This window comes from Felis catus, chromosome C1 (genome assembly GCF_018350175.1).
Source record: "Felis catus isolate Fca126 chromosome C1, F.catus_Fca126_mat1.0, whole genome shotgun sequence".
In the NCBI taxonomy this organism is placed as follows: domain Eukaryota; kingdom Metazoa; phylum Chordata; class Mammalia; order Carnivora; family Felidae; genus Felis; species Felis catus.
In genome coordinates, this window is record NC_058375.1 from 215679836 (window position 1) to 215699746 (window position 19911).

Consider the following 19911-nt stretch of genomic DNA (forward strand, 5'->3'; position numbering starts at 1 on the left):
GACCCACCTGGCTCCTCACTGCCCCGGCCTGCTCCCCCTTCTCACCTCCTCCTCTTTCCTGCCTCCGAGAAGGAGCAGAGGTTGCCTCTCTCTTCCCTCCCGGTCTCCGAGGCCCTTACTCAATGCTCAGTCCTGTACCTCAGGCATAGCGCAGAACGGCTGGCTTCACCTTTACTCCCAAGTTCGTCTCTAAGCCAGGGTCGATACCTCTTCAAGGCAGCCAGGAGTCTAGTAGAGCCTTTTCTCGTGTCAAAGCGACAATATTTGTGGTGATTAAAAAAAAAAAAAAAGCAACTAGAAGTTCAGGAAAATTCCATCTCGTAGGAGAATCCTGACGTACTGGGCTGAATGGTGTTCCCTCCGAAATGCCTGTCTACCTGGGACCTCAGGATGTGAGCTTTTTGGAAAACAGGGTCTTTGTGGATGTAATTCATTAAGGAAGGTCATCCTGGATGCAGGGTGGGCCTGAAACCTTATAAGAAGGCCACGCAGGCCACAGGGAACACGCAGAGGAGGGCACCATGTGACAAGGCAGACGGAGACTGAAGGGGCGTGTCTACAGGCCAAGGAGCTCCAAGCTGTAAACCGCCAGAAGCTAGAAGTGGACTGGACTAAAATCTTCCTTGGAGCCTCCGGAAGGAGCCACTCGTGCTCACACCTTGATTTTGGGTTTCTGGCCTCCAGAACCATGATAGAGTCATTTCTGTTTTTGACTCCCAGTCTGTGGGAATTTGTCACGGCGGCCCTGGAAAAGTCGCGCACAGGTGACCAGTTGCACGGGCTGTGTCCCACAGCACGGTGGGTTTCTCTTTTCCACCCCGTAGCTCCGCAAAGCCCACATCCGCAGAGAGGGACCGTGATGACTCCCGTCCCCGAGCATCGACAATGCAATGCTGAAGACAGCGTCACTGACCCGGACTGGACCGCCCGAAGAATCTTCCCGTCCGGAGTAAGGAACAGCGAGCTTTTTTGTGACAGGGATCAAAGGCCAGTGGAGATCCTGTTTCCTTAATTCTAGCCATTTGGTGGCTGAAAAAAAATTTTTGTTTTGAAAATCACTATAATTTTCTTTTATTTTTAAAAAAATTGTATGCAAATTAGTTAGCATCTAGTGCAACGATGATTTCAGGAGTAGATTCCTTAGTGCCCCTGACCCATTTAGCCCACCCCCCTCCCACAACCCCTCCAATAACCCTCAGTTTGTTCTCCATATTTAAGAGTGTCTTGGGTTTTGTCCCCCTCCCTGTTTTTATATTATTTTTGCTTCCCTTCCCTTGTGTTCATCTGTTTTGTCTCTTAAAGTCCTAGGATGAGTGAAGTCCTATGATTTTTGTCTTTCTCTAATTTCGCTTAGCAGAATACCCTCTAGTTCCATCCACGTAGTTGTCAATGGCAAGATTTCATTCTTTTTGATTGCCGAGTAATACTCCATTGTATATATACACCATGTTTTCTTTATCCATTCATCCGTCGATGGACATTTGGGTTCCTTCCATACTTTGGCTATTGTCGATGGTGCTGCTATAAACATGGGGTGCATGTGTCCCTTTGAAACAGCACACCTGTATCCCTCAGATAAATGCCTAGTAGTGCAATTACTGGGTCGTAGGGTAGTCCTATTTTTAGTTTTTTTGCGGAACCTCCATACTGTTTTCCAGAGTGGCTGCACCAGCTTGCATGCCCATGAAAATTCATTTGCAGCAGAAAGTTTAAGCAATAGCTTGAATGTTCGATTTTTCCCAATATTAGGATGCCCCAGCCCCTACCTACTGAGTTGGGGGGTTTAGAGAAAACCCCACAGGGCAGAGCCACACGCCCCAGTCACACCTCAGGCACGTCTTTGGGCTGCTGTGAGGGAAAGAAGAGGGTTGCGCAAGGTAACTTCACCAGAGCACTTAGCCAGCACACCCCCACCCCCACCTCCCGGCCGCCCCCAAGCTCTGGCCCTTTTAACTCTTCTCTTCACAAACACAGACTGGAGTGGCCAGATCTGTGTGTGTGATTTTTCCCATTTGGTGGACAAGAGGCTGGGAGTTGAGTGGGGTTGACATTCTTTCTTTCAAAAACCTGATGAGCTTCTCTGGAATGCCAGCCTTCCGGAAGCTTCTCCGCTCAGTGCCTGTTAATCCTCTATTGAGAGCTGATAATGAGGTTGGGATTTTTTTTTTCTTTAGATGGATAAAAGGAGCATTGCTACTTCTTCTTCTTCTTCTTCGTCGTCGTCATCTTCTTCTTCTTTTTTTTTCTGGCCTGTAGAGTCTATGTCAGCTATTTTTTTTGCCCATTAAAACGTGCCATAGTTTTACCACATTGGCTTTCACATTTCCCAAGATGATTAACAGTTGACCTTTCTTTGCTTAAAAAAAAAAAAAAAAAGGAGGGAGCTTCTCCCCTCAATTGAATGTGTCCTGAAGATAAGCCCGACTCAAAGTTCTGCTTCTTTCTTTCCTCTCACGTGTTTGTTTTCTTTCTCAGCAGAAGTCTCGGCCCGGCTGTCAGTCGGAGGTGGTCACGATTAGAAACCGAAGCGACCGCTGCTGTTTGCTTTAGCTGGGACAGTAATGCGTCCTCCACCTCAGTGGCAGCTGCAGAAGAAGCTTTAGCCTGCCGAGGAAAAGTAGTAGAACAGGATTAGTGGGGAAGGGGGGTGGGGGGCCAGAGCCTCTGGAATCTTTTCTTGTGCTTCAGGGAAAGGTCACCAAGCCCTCTGTGGTCTCTCCCTCCTGAGGGCCCAGACCTGAATGCCTTTTTATCGGAGTCATCTGGCCCCGCCCTGGCCACTGGCCGCAGGTGGCCGCCGACAATCAGAAATGTGGCTGCTCGTGACCGAGGCGTTCTCTAAAATATAAACTTGTTGCCAGGTTGCAAAGACTTAGTACAAAACACATGTCAGTTGGGGCGCCTGGGTGGCGCAGTCGGTTAAGCGTCCGACTTCAGCCAGGTCATGATCTCGCGGTCCGTGAGTTCGAGCCCCGCATCGGGCTCTGGGCTGATGGCTCGGAGCCTGGAGCCTGTTTCCGATTCTGTGTCTCCCTCTCTCTCTGCCCCTCCCCCGTTCATGCTCTGTCTCTCTCTGTCCCAAAATAAATAAAAAACATTGAAAAAAAAATTAAAAAAAAACCCACATGTCAGCAATGATATTTTTGAGTGGATTGCCACCCGACACACCACGGCCTCGGCTTCGGCTTTTTGTTGATTATCTGACCCTCGGACCCCCGAAAGCAGACCTCCCAGATTACAGCAAAAGACGTAGATCTCATAAGACTTCCCGGGAAGCAGACGGGGTCAGGGCCAAGTGCTTTTGGGAAGAGCCGTGGCAGAGTTCCACTGGGGATCAGAAAAGAGGTGAGCAAGAGAAAAAAAGGGTCCTGAATAAAGTCTCTCGTCAGAGAAACAGGTCTGCTTTTGTCAATATGGCATTTCAGGAATGTGTGCCCACAGGACCCCTTGCTCATCCCTTTTAAATGTCGGTTTAACAGCAACGACCCTGTCAAGCGAGTACTGTTCCAGAGGCCCAGCCGAGCAAGCGTGTAAGGTTGTGAATAGCTGTCCAGGACCCAGGAACACCCCCACGGAAAAGTGGGGCAAAGCTTGGGACCCACAGTCCGAAGATAAGAACTCTGTGTAACCGATGAGTCATTGTAAGAGCATGTTGAGGACTCAAGGCTGGGGACTGTGACAGCCTTTTCATCTTGCAAACATGGCCCAGCTGCAGTGACAGACCCTCCAGTGACATCCCACTGCCTGGCTTGAGCTCCCACAGGAGGAGCTCCCACACTTCCCCTTAAGCATCCTAAAACCAAGGAAAGGAGCCCTTCGGCGACAAAGAACGAAGAGGAACTTTGCACTAAAAATCACTTGGTTGGCTCAACGTCTTTCTCAACAACAGCCAGTAGGTCGGGTAAGTAGAGATTACCATCTCTGTGTCTCGGAATGAGTCCTTAGCCTGAACCTCTGTGAACTTACGTGCCAGAGGCTTGAAGGATGGGGCCATTTTGATCTTCAACGCAGAACGGGGAGGGTAGGCAGCATCACCACTGAGGAGGAGGGGTGGAGATTTAAGCCTGGGTGAGGAAGGGTGATTTATAAGCCTCAGGAAAGAAGATCTGCGGACACTTCAAATATCCCCAGAGAGGACACGATGGCCTAATGTCCTTTCTTTCCCAGGCGAAGAGAGAGTTGGGCACTCTTGGGTAAAGGAATGGAAAAGCAGTCTGTTGAAATTCTTTCTTCATACCCTGATGTTTACTTGTATTTCGAAAAACAAACAAACAAACAACACTAAAAACACTTGGTCTGGTTTTATGTTTCATAAATATAATTGTAAAAATAGGGAGAACAAAAGATCATACTTCAGAGGATCTATACTTTTGCCTTTCTTATGCATATACGCATATACGTTTTTTAAATTTCTCTAGTTGACTTGTACTTCCCGAAGATCTGAATAGAACTGAAAGATGAAAGGCCAGGTTGCCATCTGATCACCACGTACGCTTCTCTCTGACAAGCTCACGGTTCCCTCCCGTCTGATTTATTATGCTCCTTGGCTTTGCGGCAACATTTCACAAACTCATCGATACAGAAATTCCCGAGAGTGAGTCTCTTAATTACATAGGCTCTTCTTGGGGGGTGAACAAAACAACAAATGTATTTCTCCCCACGTGGGTTGAAATGCCCCGTGTGATGTCCAACTTTACCACAACACTGTGGGGTGGGGGAGAGGTGGGGGGGGGGCTGGCTTTACCTCGTGGTGCCGCCGTCTCCCAAAATGTGTTGGTGCCTTCACGTTGTCTAACAGCTGGGCCCCTTGTGGCCTTACGGCTCACAGCCTTCTTTTCCTCAACAAGAGTCCCCACATAGCAGTCCTGTGGATAATCCAGCGATCTCATGGGCCCTGAGCCCCATGGTTCTAACTTCCTTCCTCTTTATGTCATTTCAGCACTCATGTTCATGGCCAAACCAGGGAACTGGTGATGGGTTGACCCACACCAGCTCCAGGGTCTTGCCCACTTCCCATAGAAGATACCAACCATGGGGTAGCCTCATCTTATCAGCAATCCGAGGGGACCACGGTGCAGTCGACAGCAAGATGGCGAAGTCCTGGTTGTCCCTGTGTCAGGTTGACCTCCTAAGAGCTTGCAGGGGAGATGGCTTTGAAATCCTTGAATGAGTTCATGCTCTTTTCTTGAAATGCACTGAATTCTGGCAACTTCCTAGAGTGCAGTGTCCCTGCCTTATGCTGGTTTCCCTTGTGGCCCCATGAGCCCCTTGCATGGATTTGAGTATCCTGGGTGTTGAGTTCATTGTTGCATCTTGGCTCAACATCCTAGACCAGGAGCCAAGGAGAAAGGTCTTTGGATACTTCTTGCTGAGTCCTGTTTCTCATCCCTGGTACACAAAGGCGAGGGTGAGGGGTGGGACACTGAAAACTAAGCAGACTGCTCATTGGTGTCACTTTTGTACTGTTTTTCATCTTTCTGGGGACAAAAGTGTCTGTTCCAAAGGGACAGAATGGGAAATTTGACTAAAAGTTTTAAAATTCAAACCCAGGGATGCTTGGGTGGCTCAGTCAGTTAAGCGGCCGACTTTGGACTTCGGCTCAGGTCACGATCTCACGGTTCGTGAGTGTGAGCCCTGCATGGGTCTCTGCACTGACAGCACGGAGCCTGCTTGGGATTCTCTCTCTTCCTCTCTTTCTGCCCCTCCCCTGATCGCCCGAGTGTGTGCTCTGTCTCTCTCAAAAGAAAGAAATAAACCAAAAACAGGTAGAGAGATACAGGCTGTTGGATGGTTCTAGAACAGATTCTGAGAAGGGACTAAGGATAGGGAGGGAGAGGGGCTGTCTGGCACGGACTCCTCGTGGCCACTTTCCTTCAGGCTCTTCCTGGACCTCCACACACACAGAGGGACTCACAGGCCGAAAGATCACCAGACTCCCCTCCTCAAATCCCCGCTTTCTGCCGGAGTCCCCGGCTCGGCTCTCGGCACTCTCCACCCCACCATTCACTACCTTGTCTCCCGACCCATTTTCTTCAGAGCACTTACCACGAACCACAAGCCATGATTGTCTTGTTTTCCTGCTTCTTTTCTACTCCAAGCCTCAGGGGTCTGCCTTCTTTATTCTTTATGTAATCCTCGTGTCCAGTGCCTGGCTTAACTCCAAAACGACTCGTTGAATACACGCAACTTGCATAGGAGACATGGCACAAGGGGCTAGGACTTGGACACTGAAGAGGTCGGATCAGTTCAAGTGCTCAGTAAGCAAGGTGTTGTCATCAAAGACAGGGCAGTAGGGGGGCTGGAGGGAGCTTCGGTAGCATTGTGGCGAATTCCGTGTAGACACGGAACCCTAACGTCTCTGCTAATGTAGTGAGTGGGCAGCCGCCAGAAAGAGCCCAGGAGGAGACAGAGGACAAGAATGGAGAGAAGACAGTCAGGACTGAGAAAAAGGGAGAGCAGGTGTATTCCATACAAAAGAAGACATAGAAACCCCAAGGGGGTAGATGAACCCCAAGAGAGCTGCAAGGGAAGGAGGCAAAGGCCAAGGTCAGGAGGAGGAAGTGCATCGCCCTGGTGTCAGGACCTGGAATAAGCCCCGCCCCTCCGGTTCCTTGGCGACTTAAGCCCAGCAGAGCCTCTGCATGGCTTCCGAACGGCAGTGACCTCTACCCCCAGCTTTCCCGCCCCTGAACCTTTACCAATGACTCAAGAGCTACCAGGAGTTTGCAAGGCACTTCGTCCAGTGTTCTTATCTTGTAGTTGAGAAACTCTGAGAGGGACGTGTTACCCAGTTAGTGGCAGAGGTGGGCCGACAGTCTGACCTCCTGTTCGAAGCGGTTATGGGTTTAGGGGCAGGGGTAGGGGCAGGTCAGCCACCTGACTCCTGGACTGCTCAGGACAGTCTCGTTTTCATGTCTCCCAATTTCTCAGACTTTGACTTAAATCAACCATACTCTGACTACCCCAAATATCCATCTAATGTCTGTGAGATTCCTCCTCAGGCTTCCCGGCAATCCACGGGGAGAGAAAATAGCAGAAACAGAATGACATGCAATTATTTCAATACTGGAACCATGTTTTGAGGGATCCACTGAGCTAAGGGAGGACCCTACGCTGGCCCATAAACTATGATTAAACAGGACCTTGTCTGCATGATTGACACTGGGTCCAACTCTGACAGTGAGCCAACATCCAGGAGTGCTAGTTAACTTGATTTTAACAAACCCCAGAGACTGGGCTTCCGGTATTGGCTACTTGAAGGAGTCCACTAATGCGAAATGCCTCCGGCTACGGAGATCTAAAAATGTGAGATAAAATATGACACAGTTTATTTCAGATACGTAATGGAGTTAACAAGAAAGAGAGGCCCTCGGACGCTAGAAACAAAGAGGGAACCCAAATCAGATCAATCTAGTGTGATTCGCGGCTGCAGTCACTGAGGGGTTTGTAGGGAGTTAATTGGCCCAGAAATACACTGAGACAGCTTTTGTTCTCTGTTCGCACCTGGTGAGGACAGAAGATGAGGTCTTCGTAGAAGTTAGAACTCAGACCTCTGCCGAAAGTGGAGATTCTTGAAACTCAGCCCTCTTAACGAAGAGAATTTAAAATAACTCCACGCACCAACCAACGTGCCCCTGTCCAGGGCTCTGAAAAGCAGGGGGGTGGGGGGAGAAGTCTGAGTTGATATTATTTATGTAGTGTAGCAATCCTTAGTTGAACTTGCAACATATAAACTGATCCTGCATTGATAATACCACCGGAAGCAATGCAAGACCCTGACATAATAGAATCATCTGAAAAAAAGATCCCACAAAAAATGAGTATGTCAAAGCTACGAAAGCATTTTTAAAGAAGGAATAGAAAATCTTACCAAGAGGGGCACCTGGGTGGCTCAGTTGGTTGAGCATCCGACTTTGGCTCGGGTCATGATCTCACTGCTCGTGGGTCCGAGCCCCGTGTCGGGCTCTGTGCTGACAGCTCGGAGGCCGGAGCCTGCTTCGGATGCTGTGTCTCCCTCTCTCTCTGCCTCTCTGCTGCTCACCTTCTGTCTCTCTCTCAGAAATAAATAAAACATTAAAAAATTAAAAAAAACTTTTATGAAGAATAATACGCAATGAAAAGACAACAAGCAAATAGGAAAAAGCAACACTAGAACCATGAAGGGTAGTCTGAATTGAGGATAGAACGAAGAATGATTCAGTGAAGCTCTTGCTCCTAATGTGTGACTTAACCTCCCTTTTATCTTTTAGTTTCATTACAGCTGTTATTTAAAAATTACCCAGGGTGTCTGGCTGGCTCAGTCAGTAGAGCGTGTGACTCCTGACCTTGGGGGCATGAGTTCAAGACCACATTGGACATAGAGATTACCACCACCAACAAAAATAAGAATAAATAAACTAATTAACTAAACCCCCTTTAAAAAACTATCCAATCATTCAGCATTGTACTGGGTTGAATAACGTCCCCCCAGAATTCATGTCTACCTAGAACCTCAGAATGTGACCTTCTTTGGAAATAAAATCTTCACGAAGGTAATTAGCTAAGATGGGGGTCCCAAGACGGATGAGAAGAGAGCCAGTGGGGAGAACGTGGGACTCTTGATCTCGGGGTTGTGAGTTCAAACCCCACACTGGGTGTAGAGCCTACTCTATTAATTAAAAAATTGATACAAATAAGTCAGTGATCACAATAAACGTGCACAAGGATACCCAAATAGTTAGACGCCGTATTAGCTCAGATTAGGGAAAATAAATCCTACAGCGGGCTGTTTGCTCCTTTCTGTCATTCAGAGGAACTTCTCAAGTACAGTCTGCTCATGAACTACTGTTTTGAGGGGAGGGCGCCCCAGCGGGAATCAGATCTGAGTTTGCTACAGCGGCTTCGCAGCTCAGAGCAGTGGACGAAGAATTGTGTGGGAGGTCGGGAACCGGCTCCAGTATTTTCTAGGGTGGTAACCATGGGGAAACACCTGAGCTTCTCATTCGTAGAACTGAGGGGGATTCTTGCCTTGACCTCATCACTTGACACGGTGACCCTTGCAGAAGGACATAGTGGGAGAGAACGTAGTTAAGTTCCGTACAAAAACCCGAGTTACGAGGTCTAGACTGCAATCTGGCTGTCTACTGCTTCACTTTCCGCTCTTTGCATTACAGATCCACAGGTGTTTGCAAGCACAAGACTCTAGTTGGCTCGTCCTGGGTCATTCATTCAGCATTTACTAACCCACCCACAGAACACGCTGAACCCAGGCGGCAGGACGAGGAGGTAAGTACGCCAAGGCCCCGACCACGGCTCACGGAGGCCACTCGTCGGCAGAGCCATCCAGCCGCGTTGGGACCCTTCTTCCCTCACAAAGCCCTGCCACGTCGAAGTGTTCCAGGCTCCGCAAAACATCATCAAAGACTTGGGAAACTTGATTGGCTTATTTACCCACAAGTGTGAGCCTCCATGCATCCCACATTCCCTTAGACCTTCTTTTTCCCTTTAACTGGCTGAGTTCCTCTGGGAGTTGGTTCATCACCACGAGCCTGTTCCACAGCTCCTGCACACGGCCCCAGCCAGCCCGCACCTCCGCACGGACTCTCCAGGCTTTATGGCTGCATCCACGGGCACCATCTGCCGGTGCCGGGCCCCCGCAGTGGGACCCTTTCTATGGCTGGGGTGGCCTTTCTAGAAGGAACTGGGGGAGGGAGGGCAAGTCTCACAGAGAGCAGGTACTGAGTTAGGGCAGCTAAGCTCAAAGCTCAGCTCCTTACTCCTTCTGATTCAGGTCTTCTTCTTCATCTGCAGAATTTGCTGGAACCACCACTGAAAAAAAGCCTCACGTAAGGGACTGATGGTCTGGGAACCCTCTAGTTATAAAATATGAAGGGGAAAAAAAACCTTAGCAATTTCAGCTTCAAGAAAGGTCACTCTTATGAGATCAGGCTACATTCCTGCAGAGTTGAAATGAGTCATCGTAAGTGCCCTTCAAGTGCCAGCTAGGAGGGTAATGAACTTGCAACTTACCAATATTGCTGAAACACACACACACACACACACACACACACACACACACACGCACACAGACGCACCCAAGCACACACACACACAAGCACACATGCACACGCAAGCACTCGCACAGACATGCATACACACACACACACACACACACACACAGACGCACCCAAGCACACACGCACACAAGCACACATGCACACGCAAGCACTCGCAGACATGCACATACACACACACACACGCACACACACGCACCCAAGCACACACACACACACAAGCACACATGCACACGCAAGCACTCGCACAGACATGCACACACACACACACACACACACACGAGCTTTCTTTTTCATTGCTTTTCATTATGTTTGCAGCTTGTTCAGAAACCCCCAACTCTTACCAAATTTTAAAGGAAAATCCACCTTTTAGGAAACTCAACGTTTGAGCTTTCTATTTCTCTAAAAACAGATTTAAACCTGTTCATTACGAGGCATAATCTTTAACGGTGATTTTAAATTTTCTCACAGGAATAGCAGCCATATAAGCCCCTCTGCCTCGTATATGGGTGCACATGTGAGAGCTGAGCCAAGGGTTGGATTCCCCTCCCGGGCTCCTGTAGACATTGGAAACCAAATTTTTCCATTTTAGAGTTAAATTTTAAAATCAATACTGGTGGGTCAGAGGAGACACATAATGGCCTTGAGGGATAAGCCGGGAAGAAGTCACTGCCTTCAAAGAGGGATGTGTCCGGGAGAGAGCCTCGCTTCGGTCACGCGCGAGCTCCCTAAACCACACCCCAGGGAGTTCACTGGTCTGGCTGAGAGGTGTTTCCAAACCCAGTTGACAGCTGTGGTCCTTCTTACAAACCAGTCCATTGGCATCAAGGTTTCGATCAATTCTGGGTCTTAAAGAGACGATGTTCCAGAACCTGTAGGGCTAAAGATCAGAACACTGACTCCAGCTCATCTACTGCAGGGGGCCCAGTCCTGGCTACCAGCAGGTTCTCCAAGCACATGCTGTGCCCCTTGGAGCATGGAAGGATGCTGACAAGGCCCGAGTTTCTTTCTGCTAGTCACCTTCACAGACAAGCCCGGGATCTCACCTCTTATCCAGAGTTGGGGATTAGAACACGTGTGATTTCAGCCCTTGGCCTTGGCCACTGTGCACCATGGTGTGGACTGAATCCTGTTGCCTCAAGTTCATATGTGGAAACCCTAAGCCCCATGTGATGGTATTGGGGATGGGAACTTCAGGAGGTAATTAGGTTCAGATGAAGTCACGAGGGTGGAGCCTTCATGATGGGGATTAGTGCCCTTCTAAGAAGAGACACCAGATGGGGGCTTGGGCGGCTCAGTCAGTTGAGCGGCTTGAGTTCGAGCCCTGAGTCGGGCTCTGGGTTGGCAGAGAGGAGTCTGCTTTGGATTCTGTGTGTGTGTGTGTGTGTGTGTGTCTCCCAAAAATAAATTTTAAAAAATATAACATTTAAAAATTATAATAACAAAAAAAGAGACACCAGAAAGCTGGCAATCTCTCTCTTCACTATGTGGGGACACATCTGTAAGCCAGGAAGAGGGCTCTCCCCAGAATTCAACCTTGCTGGTACCCTGATCTACGACTTCCAGCTTCCAGAACTGTCAGGAATTAATTTCTGTTTCTTAACACCCCCCCCCCCCCCCCCCCCCGTCTGTGGCATTTTGTTCTGGAAGCCCAGCTGACCAGAAAGACTGTGATGTCACTAGGGTCCCGGTATGCAGGAGCTTGAGTCAGAGGGGTGTGGCCTCACACAAGACCTTGTCCACAGCCCGGTGGCTGAATCCTTTCTCATGCCCATGTCCTTCACACGGATCATGGAGCTTTGCTTCAGTGGGCCCTTTCCCCCACATCCACCTGCTCTGGTCTCTGCCTCTGCAGAGTCGCTGTTCTGATTGGTCCTTCTGGTCTATTGTGAGACCACTGCCTGGTTCTACCCACTCTGACACCTGCACAGACATCACCTTGGGTGCCCAAGGCGGCCACGGAACCTTTACTGACAGATCCCCTGATAACCCTACACTTGCCTAGTGACCCAGACAGAATGAAGGGGAAGCAGATTGCCCACGGAGAGGACATACACATGACAAGAGATGGGGAAGCTAGCCAGGTACAGCCATGGACCGGCAGTTTCTTCTGGCGAACAACTCCAACAGCACCTCCTTCGGGGAGCCCTCCAGGATACCTGATCTAACAATGCCATCCTCTGAGCTCGGCTCTCCCCTCTGTCCATTCTCAGAGGCTGCGCTTACGACATTGTCTTGTAATTTCTTTGGTTTTCAGTCTCTAGCCTCTTCCGAGATGCCAGGACATGGGTGTCTGTGCCCATGTTCATCCTTTTATCTCAAATACCAAGAGCGGAGTCTGAAATATAGTGGGTGCTCTTCCCATTTAATTGAATGGAATGGGGCATCCCAGCCCCGTGAGAATCTTCCTTTCCTTCCTTTAGGTTCTCTTCCCTCCCGTTCCCCCAACGACACTTTCTTCTAACCGGTTGTGATGCCCCCTCCTCCCGGGAGGAGCTCAGAGAGGGGCATTCAATTCATTATCATTTCTCCCAGCTTCATAAAACCAATGGGCCTGGATACGACACCCAGTTGTCTTCCCCGGGGAAGATGCTCCCAAGGTCACCTCGGGGCTCCGATTCTTAGCTTCCTTAAGTTTCCCTGGGTAAGGGAGGTGTTCGCCATTCGGATTGAATTTCTGAAGCTGACTGCTCAAAAGTGTCACTTTCGGCGTCCCCGGATGATTAGATAACCACATGCTCACGTTAACCACTGTCCTCTAGGAAAAATCCTTGTAAAGCGTTATTAAAAATCTGTTCCTTGATGAGTCGTCTCTTGCTTTGCCTCGCCCCTTGTCATCATTGTTTACCGCACCCCAAATGTTGGCGGGAGGCACAGGCAGGCGCCATCCTGCAACCTTACTACTTACGCGCGTCTTGGCCACGCGCTTGGCCACAGCGACGGCTCCGCGGTTTCTCCGAGCATGCGCAGAGCAGGCAGAAGCGATACACCGAAATTCATCGGCCCAGATTCCGGCGGATTCGGCCCTCGGGGAATCGCGTGCAGCTCTCCTCTGCCGCGCTCGGCAAAGGGTTGCACGAGCCCGGCTCAAAAATGTTTTCAAGTGCAAGGTGTATGCTTTCAGGACAAAAGTAGGCCACCCACCCCGTGCCGCCGACCCTGTCAAGATCTTCCGCAGTGTAGTTGATGCGTAAGTCACGATAATGAAAATAAACCCAAGCCTTGTCCACAAAGCACCGCCGGGCATGGGGTGCGAACTTCTTTAAGGGGTTGTATTCGTTTCCTGTTGCCGCTGTTAACAAATCACCAAGGTTATAGTGGCTTAACGTAATGCAAGTCTATTATTTTACGGTTTGTGCGTCAGAAGTCCTCGGCGGGCTGGAATCAAGGTGCTGGCGGCGCTGGGGTCCTTCCTGGAGGCTCCGGGGGCCGGGGGAGCCTCTTTCCTTACCTTTTCCAGGACGGGGGGTCACCCGCCTTCTTTGATCATGACCCCTTCCCCTATCTTCAGCGCCAACCCGCTGCCCCTTTCTGTGTCAGTTGTCCGGGGTCCTCTTGTCCCGGTGCCCCTGTTCCGCCTCCCTCTTCCACTTATAAGGCCCCTCGTGGGTACATTGGGTCGCTTGGATGGTCTAAGCAAGACAGCTTCCCGTGTCAGAACTGTTGATTAGTAACTTTAGTTCCACCCTTTCCCACCTACCCTAGCATAGTCACAGGCTCCCGGGACTAGGGCGGGGACATCTTTGCGGGCCACTATTCTGGAGGCCAGCAGTGGCCTGCAGCCAGGTGGCGGGCGCTGGTGTGGCACCATGGGTGAAGAAGGTGCCGGATCCACATTCTGGGGTCACCACTTGCTCCCTTGTATGGTCTTGGGCAAATGACGGTGCCTCTCCCTCCGTGCTCATTTGGGTTCCCAGGTTTGTGGGTGCAGGGAGCTTGATTTGGAAGTGATCCCAGGAGGCACCGTGAGGGAGCGGGGACATTTGTCAGGGAGGCGAGCTGGAGGGCATGCGCTATGAGCGGGTCATGACTATGAGAAGACTGGGAAGACGACGGTCCCGATGACAGGCAAGGATGCCCGTGATTCCTCGAGGCTGACCCTCAAAGCTTGGAGGCCTGGCTGAGCCTGCTCTCATGGCCAGGGGGACCCCTGAGACGGGAGGCACAGGGAGCCGTCTCCTATCGGCAGGTGGCTCCTGATGGGCCAGGGGGAGCTGGTGGGACGCCAGCAGCAACTGTCACCTCCTCTGAGCCTCGGTTTCCTCAGCTGTCCATGGAGGACAACCATGACCCTGCCTCCATCCAGGGCGGTGTGAGGGCTAAACAGGACAAGGGGTGAAAATTCGTGTGGTGTCTAGAGCCCGCAGATGTGAGGCTGGCTACTCACTGCTTCCCTGGCCGTGCGGCCCAAGAGCGGGCACTTTATCTTTTGCTCTGCCTCGGTTTCCTCACCTGTGACCCGAGGGAGTTCATTCATCACGGCACAGGTGTCGGTGGGCATTAGGCACATTCGCGAGGCTAAGGGGATAAAGCAGACGCTTTCTGAGCCTTTCGGAGCCTGCCCAGAGAGAGTGCGATCCCACGGGTGACAGGACACTGCAGCCGAGTGCTGAGTGCCCACGTCACGAGGGCACGCGACAAGGCCTGAGCGGTCAGCCGGGTCAGGAGGGCAAGGCTGCTGGAGGGAGGGAGGGAGGGATGGGCACTGAGGCAGGAAGGAAGGAGAGCTCTCTGGGCAGCAGTGTGCGTGCGCGCATGTCCCCAGCCTCGCCAGGGAGGGAACGCGCCTGTTGGAAGGCCTGTGGGGCGCCCTCCAGGAGGAAACCATCGCTCTGCTGTCTGCACCCCAGGAGCTTAGGGAACCCCACCGTGCAGCCCCAGTGGTCCCTGCATCCGGCCCTCCTGATGGGAAGTTCACTTCCCCTCCCTGCCCCGGAGTCATGCTTCCTCTTGGTGGATTCGCTCCACGACCCACACTGGTGGCAGTAGGAGATAATGCACCTTCTGGGCCCCGGGCACACCTCTGGCAACGGACCCCTAGCAGCTCCGCGAGAGATGGGCACAGAAGCCACAATCTCCCTGTGATGGTTGGTGTTGTGGGTGGAATGTGGGGGGGCCCAAGTGCACCCCAGAGCTATTGATGCTGCTGGGAAAGCCAGGGACGGGGAAGACCCGGGGGCTGGCCCTGAGCCACTGATGGCCCTCCCGTGATTCTGAACTTCACCTGAGCGCACCGAAATGGAATCAAGTGCTTACTCTTGGCCCCGCCGTGAGCTGAGTATGAAGGTTGCAAGGACAAGAGAGATTCCAGGCTGGAGGAGGAGGGAGGCACAGACGAGACCCTCTGCGAGATGTGGCCAGGGCCCCAATGGGGCATGAACAGTGCTCGGATCACCCTGAGGGGCTGTGCTGAGGGTCTGTCTACATAAAGGGTTCCTTCAGGGACAAACACTGTCCACGCATCAGCCTGGCCCCCTCAGCACTGGAGCTGATTCCTGGCCCAGGTAGATGTTGAAGAAATTTGTATTACATATTGCACTTGAAAAAAAAAATTTTAAATATTTATTTATTTTTGAAAGGGAGACAGATTGCGAGTGGGGGGAGGGGCAGAGAGCAAGGGAGACACAGAATCCGAAGCAGGCTCCAGGCTCTGAGCTGCCAGCACGGAGCCCAATGCGGGGCTCGAGCTCACGGACGGTGAGATCATGAGCCAAAGTCAGACGCTTAACCACCTGAGCCTCCCAGGTGCCCTGACACTTACCCAGGACAGTTAAAAATGACCAAGTGGTAGAGAACATGTATTGTTGCGTGTGAATTTTGATTCCTAGGTTCGAAGTCCCGTCAGACTTATTGGAATGCAGATTCTGCAGGCTGGGCTCAAAACAAGCCAACTTTGGATTGGAGCCGTTGATGGTCGGCTGTAGTAAAGTAATGATAGAGAATAGTTAAAACTGGCTTGTTAGGTCATAAATATTTTACTTGCCAGGCTCAGCAAGCTGCGGGTAGACACTTGCCCTAATGAGTAAGTATTGATTACACTCTAGTCTGGAATCAGGACACATAACTGATGGGTTAAAGATTTGAGGAATCCCGCGCTATGCACGAAGACAGAAATTACCCTGGTAACACCATTAGGGGGTACTTTCTCATTGCGTCTCAAAACTTAAGCATAAGCAGGGTTACGGCCTAAGCTAAAAGCAAAGGCGATAGGCTGGCCAGCCGAGCTGGAGAGCTGACTTGATGGGTCTTCGTGTGGGTGCAGGGGTGGGGAATCATAGCGTGGGAGGGTTCCTTGGGCTAATCCACTCCAGTGTCGCCCTACGGTGCGCGTCATTCTCTGACACCCAACTTACGATCACGCATTTGCGAACACGTCCGCTCTTGGCGTGTTCGGTTCTGTCCGGAGCAGCTCTGAGCACACACACGAGTCAGGATCCCGCCATTCAGTCTAGGCGGCTTGATGCATCTCCCTCTCCCTTCAGATGGCCGTCCCACAGGGGAAGTCGTTGCTGGGAGTTCCACAGTGAAAATCGTCCTGTTGGCCCCGCACGGGATGGCGGTCTACAGAATCCGTGGCAAACGGTTACATGGTGGGTCGGGATGACAATATTGGTGTGGGTTTCACGAGAATGGAGTTTTGAGCAGGAAACCTGGTGCGGGGTCAACATAGTGCCATGACTGTCTGGGCTTTACCAACCTGCCAGACCCACGGGTTGGAAGGAATCTCTTGGTGCCGATGGCCGCGACGCACACGGGGAACGACACGGACCTGAGTTTGGCCCGGGAGCATCTATCTGTGGCCTCCTCGGTAATCTGGAGCCTTTACATTAGCAGCACCAGGAGCGGTAAGGAAGCTTTCTCTTAAGGACCCTTGACCTTTCTGAAGGGCCGTGCAGCTTCACTTTGGTGACCACAGGTGACCGAGACGGTGAGAGGCGGGGATGCCAGTTTTGTAGTAACGGGGGCCCCTGGTCAAGGCGATTCTCTAGACAGAACTCAGGAAAAAACGCTCTATTCAAGAACCAAGTTCAGACTAACAGGAGATCCCATCCCAATTGGGGTGGACCCTAATTGCAGCGACAAGTGTCCTTATACGGGAAGAGACGGGGAGGAGACACACAGATGAGAAGGCCAGGTGACATCAGGGGCAGAGACTGAAGGGATCCATTTACAAGTGGGGGAACGCATGGGTTCCTGGAAGCTGCCGGAAGCTCAGAGAGAGAGGAGTGGGGCAGATTCTCCTGCAGACCTTCCAGAAGGAACCAACCTTGACAACACCTTGGTTTCAGAGCTCCGACCTCTATTGCTGTAGGAGAATAAACACCTGTGGTTGCAAGCACCCCCAGTTTGTGGTACTTTGTTACGGCGGCCAAAGGAAAGCTAATACGCCTCCCGAGACCAGCGTTTACTGCCCACGGGCACCCAGCACTCTCTTTAATCTTGCAGTCATTTTGAGGCTGGGGTGTAATTATACGGGCCCTCCAGGGAAACCTGAGATTTAAATAAATCTGGGGCTCACCTAATGCTGACCTTTGAGAGGCATTGCCCTTGATAGCAAAAGATTAAGGGTGCCTGGGAGGACCTGGGGTGCCAACAGGCAGAGGCTGTTACAGAGACTGAAAACTGAGAAGGTGGTCGAACGAGATCCCTGAGAACCAACTCCGGAAAGCCAGAGGGCATTTGACACGGGCAGGTTCACCGTCACCAGCTCTCCTAATAACCAGCTGCTTGTCCCATGTTGCAGCAGTTGAGGGTGGGGTTGGGGGGCTGCCACGCGGAGCTTTGAGTTCAGTAAATAGACTCTGAGATCTCAGCCGCATAAAACAGGTTCCTGTCTGGCTCACGTTGCAGGTGCTGCTGGTTGGGCGGCTGGACTCTTGTGGAAGAGGTGACTCGGTTTTCCAGGCTGTTCCCATCAGCCCCTCCGTGATCCTGGAATCCCTGTTTTCAGTCTCGGAGAGGGGAGTGAAGGTTTCGGAGAAGGGACATCCTCCCGGGACCGCCCCCTTTTCACTCAGGTTCGCGGACAGCATCAGTGCCGTGGCCCCACCCCAATCCGAGTGCACTGAGTGTGCAGGGGCACGGAGCCATGGCCTCAGTGGCACCGGAAGGAGCCAGGAGGGGGTGTGCAGTAGGGAGCAGGCACGAGCTGTCGGCTGCTCCTGAGACGTTGCCGCGCCCACAGCTAGGCAACCAGCGGCTACGCGAAGTCTGGTCAATATCACAAGGTTCTGTAAACGACACGGGACATCTCGGACCCCGGGAAGGTCGTGGCTCCAGATGGGGTGTCCTAGAAATGTGACAGGTTGAGCTGCAGGCCATGCATCGTGTCTCCCGGACAACGTGGGCGACACCAGCGACCGGCTGGCCTGGCGCTACCCTTCTGGCCACCGTGGGTGGGCAGACGCGGTGACATTATTCGCTTCACACAGATGCGCGAGTCTTTCGGGTTCTCTCCCGGCGCGATTGTGCACCGTCCTCTGTTGTTCACCATGCACACTGGCTCCCTCGGCCACGAGTGGGAGAGCGGCATATCAGGGGTCACTGAGGTGGGAACAGTGGCTTTATTCCTTGCTGCTCACGGTGTGTCCGCAGACGAGCAGCACCAACGCCACCAGGAAGCTTGCTGAAGCGCCAAAGTTTGGGTCCCGCCCAGATCTAACAAGTGAGAGCATATTTTTCTCCTTAAAATTTTGAAGTGTATTTATTTTTTGGGAGAGAGAGAGAGAGCACGCGCACAAGTGGGGGAGGGGCAGAGAGCGAAGGAGAGAGGAAAATCCCAACCAAGCAGCCTCCACACCCTCAGCGCAGGGCCCCACATGGGGGCTTGAACTCATGAACTGCGAGATCGTGACCTGAGTCGAGATCAAGAGTCGGACGCTTAACCGACCGCGCCACCCAGGCGCCCCACGTGAGATTGTGTTTTAACAAGTTCCCCGGGTGAGTTCTGTGCACGCCGCAGGGTGGGAAGCAGTGAGCTATAAAATGTGTTAATTCCAGACCAACAAGAACGGTAGATAAATATCTAACTTGAATGGCGCGGATCAAATGTTACAGGGGTCCCAAGCAGACAAGAGTTAAGTTAAAATCTTTAGGCTACGATCATTAGAAAGATCGAGCTACAAAAGCCTACGTGCACGGTGGAGAAGAACCACTCAGAAACCCAAGGGTCAGCGTCCTTTTTACGGCTCTTGAGTCCCTGGCTGAATGATAATGTGTTAGGAGAGTATAGTGTGTTCATGTATGGTGGTGGGGGAGGGGGGGTACTTAAACACTTTTTTAAACTTTATTTATTCTGAGAGAGACAGAGCAAGAGCAAACAGGGGGAGGGACAGAGAGGTGGAATCCCAAGCAGGCTCCACGCCGTTGGTGAGGAGCCAGGCTCGGGGTTCGAGCTCACGAACTGTGAGCTCATGAGCTGAGCCGAAACCTGGAGCCGGCCGCTCGACCGCCTGAGCCACCCAGGCGCCCCTCAAACACTTTCATTCGGCCAATAGCCTGAAGTTAGGACAAGAGCCCTGAGTTTACTGTGACGCTAATCGGTTGCAGTACAGAACAGCACCAGGGCATCCGTCCTGTTCCTGATGGTGTGAAAACCTGAGGCCTGAGAAATGAAGGAAGAAATGTTAGAAATTCTTGGTCAACAGATCGGGCTGGTTCTTCTCTCCCAGACCTGCTCTACCCTCGCGTTTTACCAAAGGACACCTCAAATGTGGTTGTAGCACTTGGGAGCCGAGCTGTGGCAATTAAGGCGGATAACAGAAGCTCATTAACAACTTAATGAAATATACTCGGGACATCATTTTCCGTGACTGTTCAAATGCAGCGGTCAAAGAATAGCACTTTTCTATAAACTGAT

General features: G+C 51.6%; 2 long non-coding RNA genes across 3 annotated transcripts; both read right to left on the reverse strand.

Moving 5' to 3' along the window:
* Nucleotides 1-2246: 2246 nt before the first annotated feature.
* LOC123379315 lies at nucleotides 2247-7915 on the reverse strand. The gene is made up of 2 exons (XR_006583643.1): nucleotides 7871-7915; nucleotides 2247-2604 (listed from the first exon to the last, which is right to left on the reverse strand). It is a non-coding gene; the product is annotated as an uncharacterized LOC123379315 (long non-coding RNA).
* A 2515-nt stretch (nucleotides 7916-10430) lies between these two features.
* On the reverse strand, nucleotides 10431-13530 carry LOC123379316. 2 transcript variants are annotated; one of them, XR_006583645.1, is made up of 2 exons: nucleotides 11713-13530; nucleotides 10431-10932 (listed from the first exon to the last, which is right to left on the reverse strand). It is a non-coding gene; the product is annotated as an uncharacterized LOC123379316 (long non-coding RNA). The 2 variants fall into 2 exon arrangements; XR_006583644.1 differs by lacking the exon at nucleotides 11713-13530 and adding an exon at nucleotides 11099-11404.
* Nucleotides 13531-19911: the final 6381 nt, after the last annotated feature.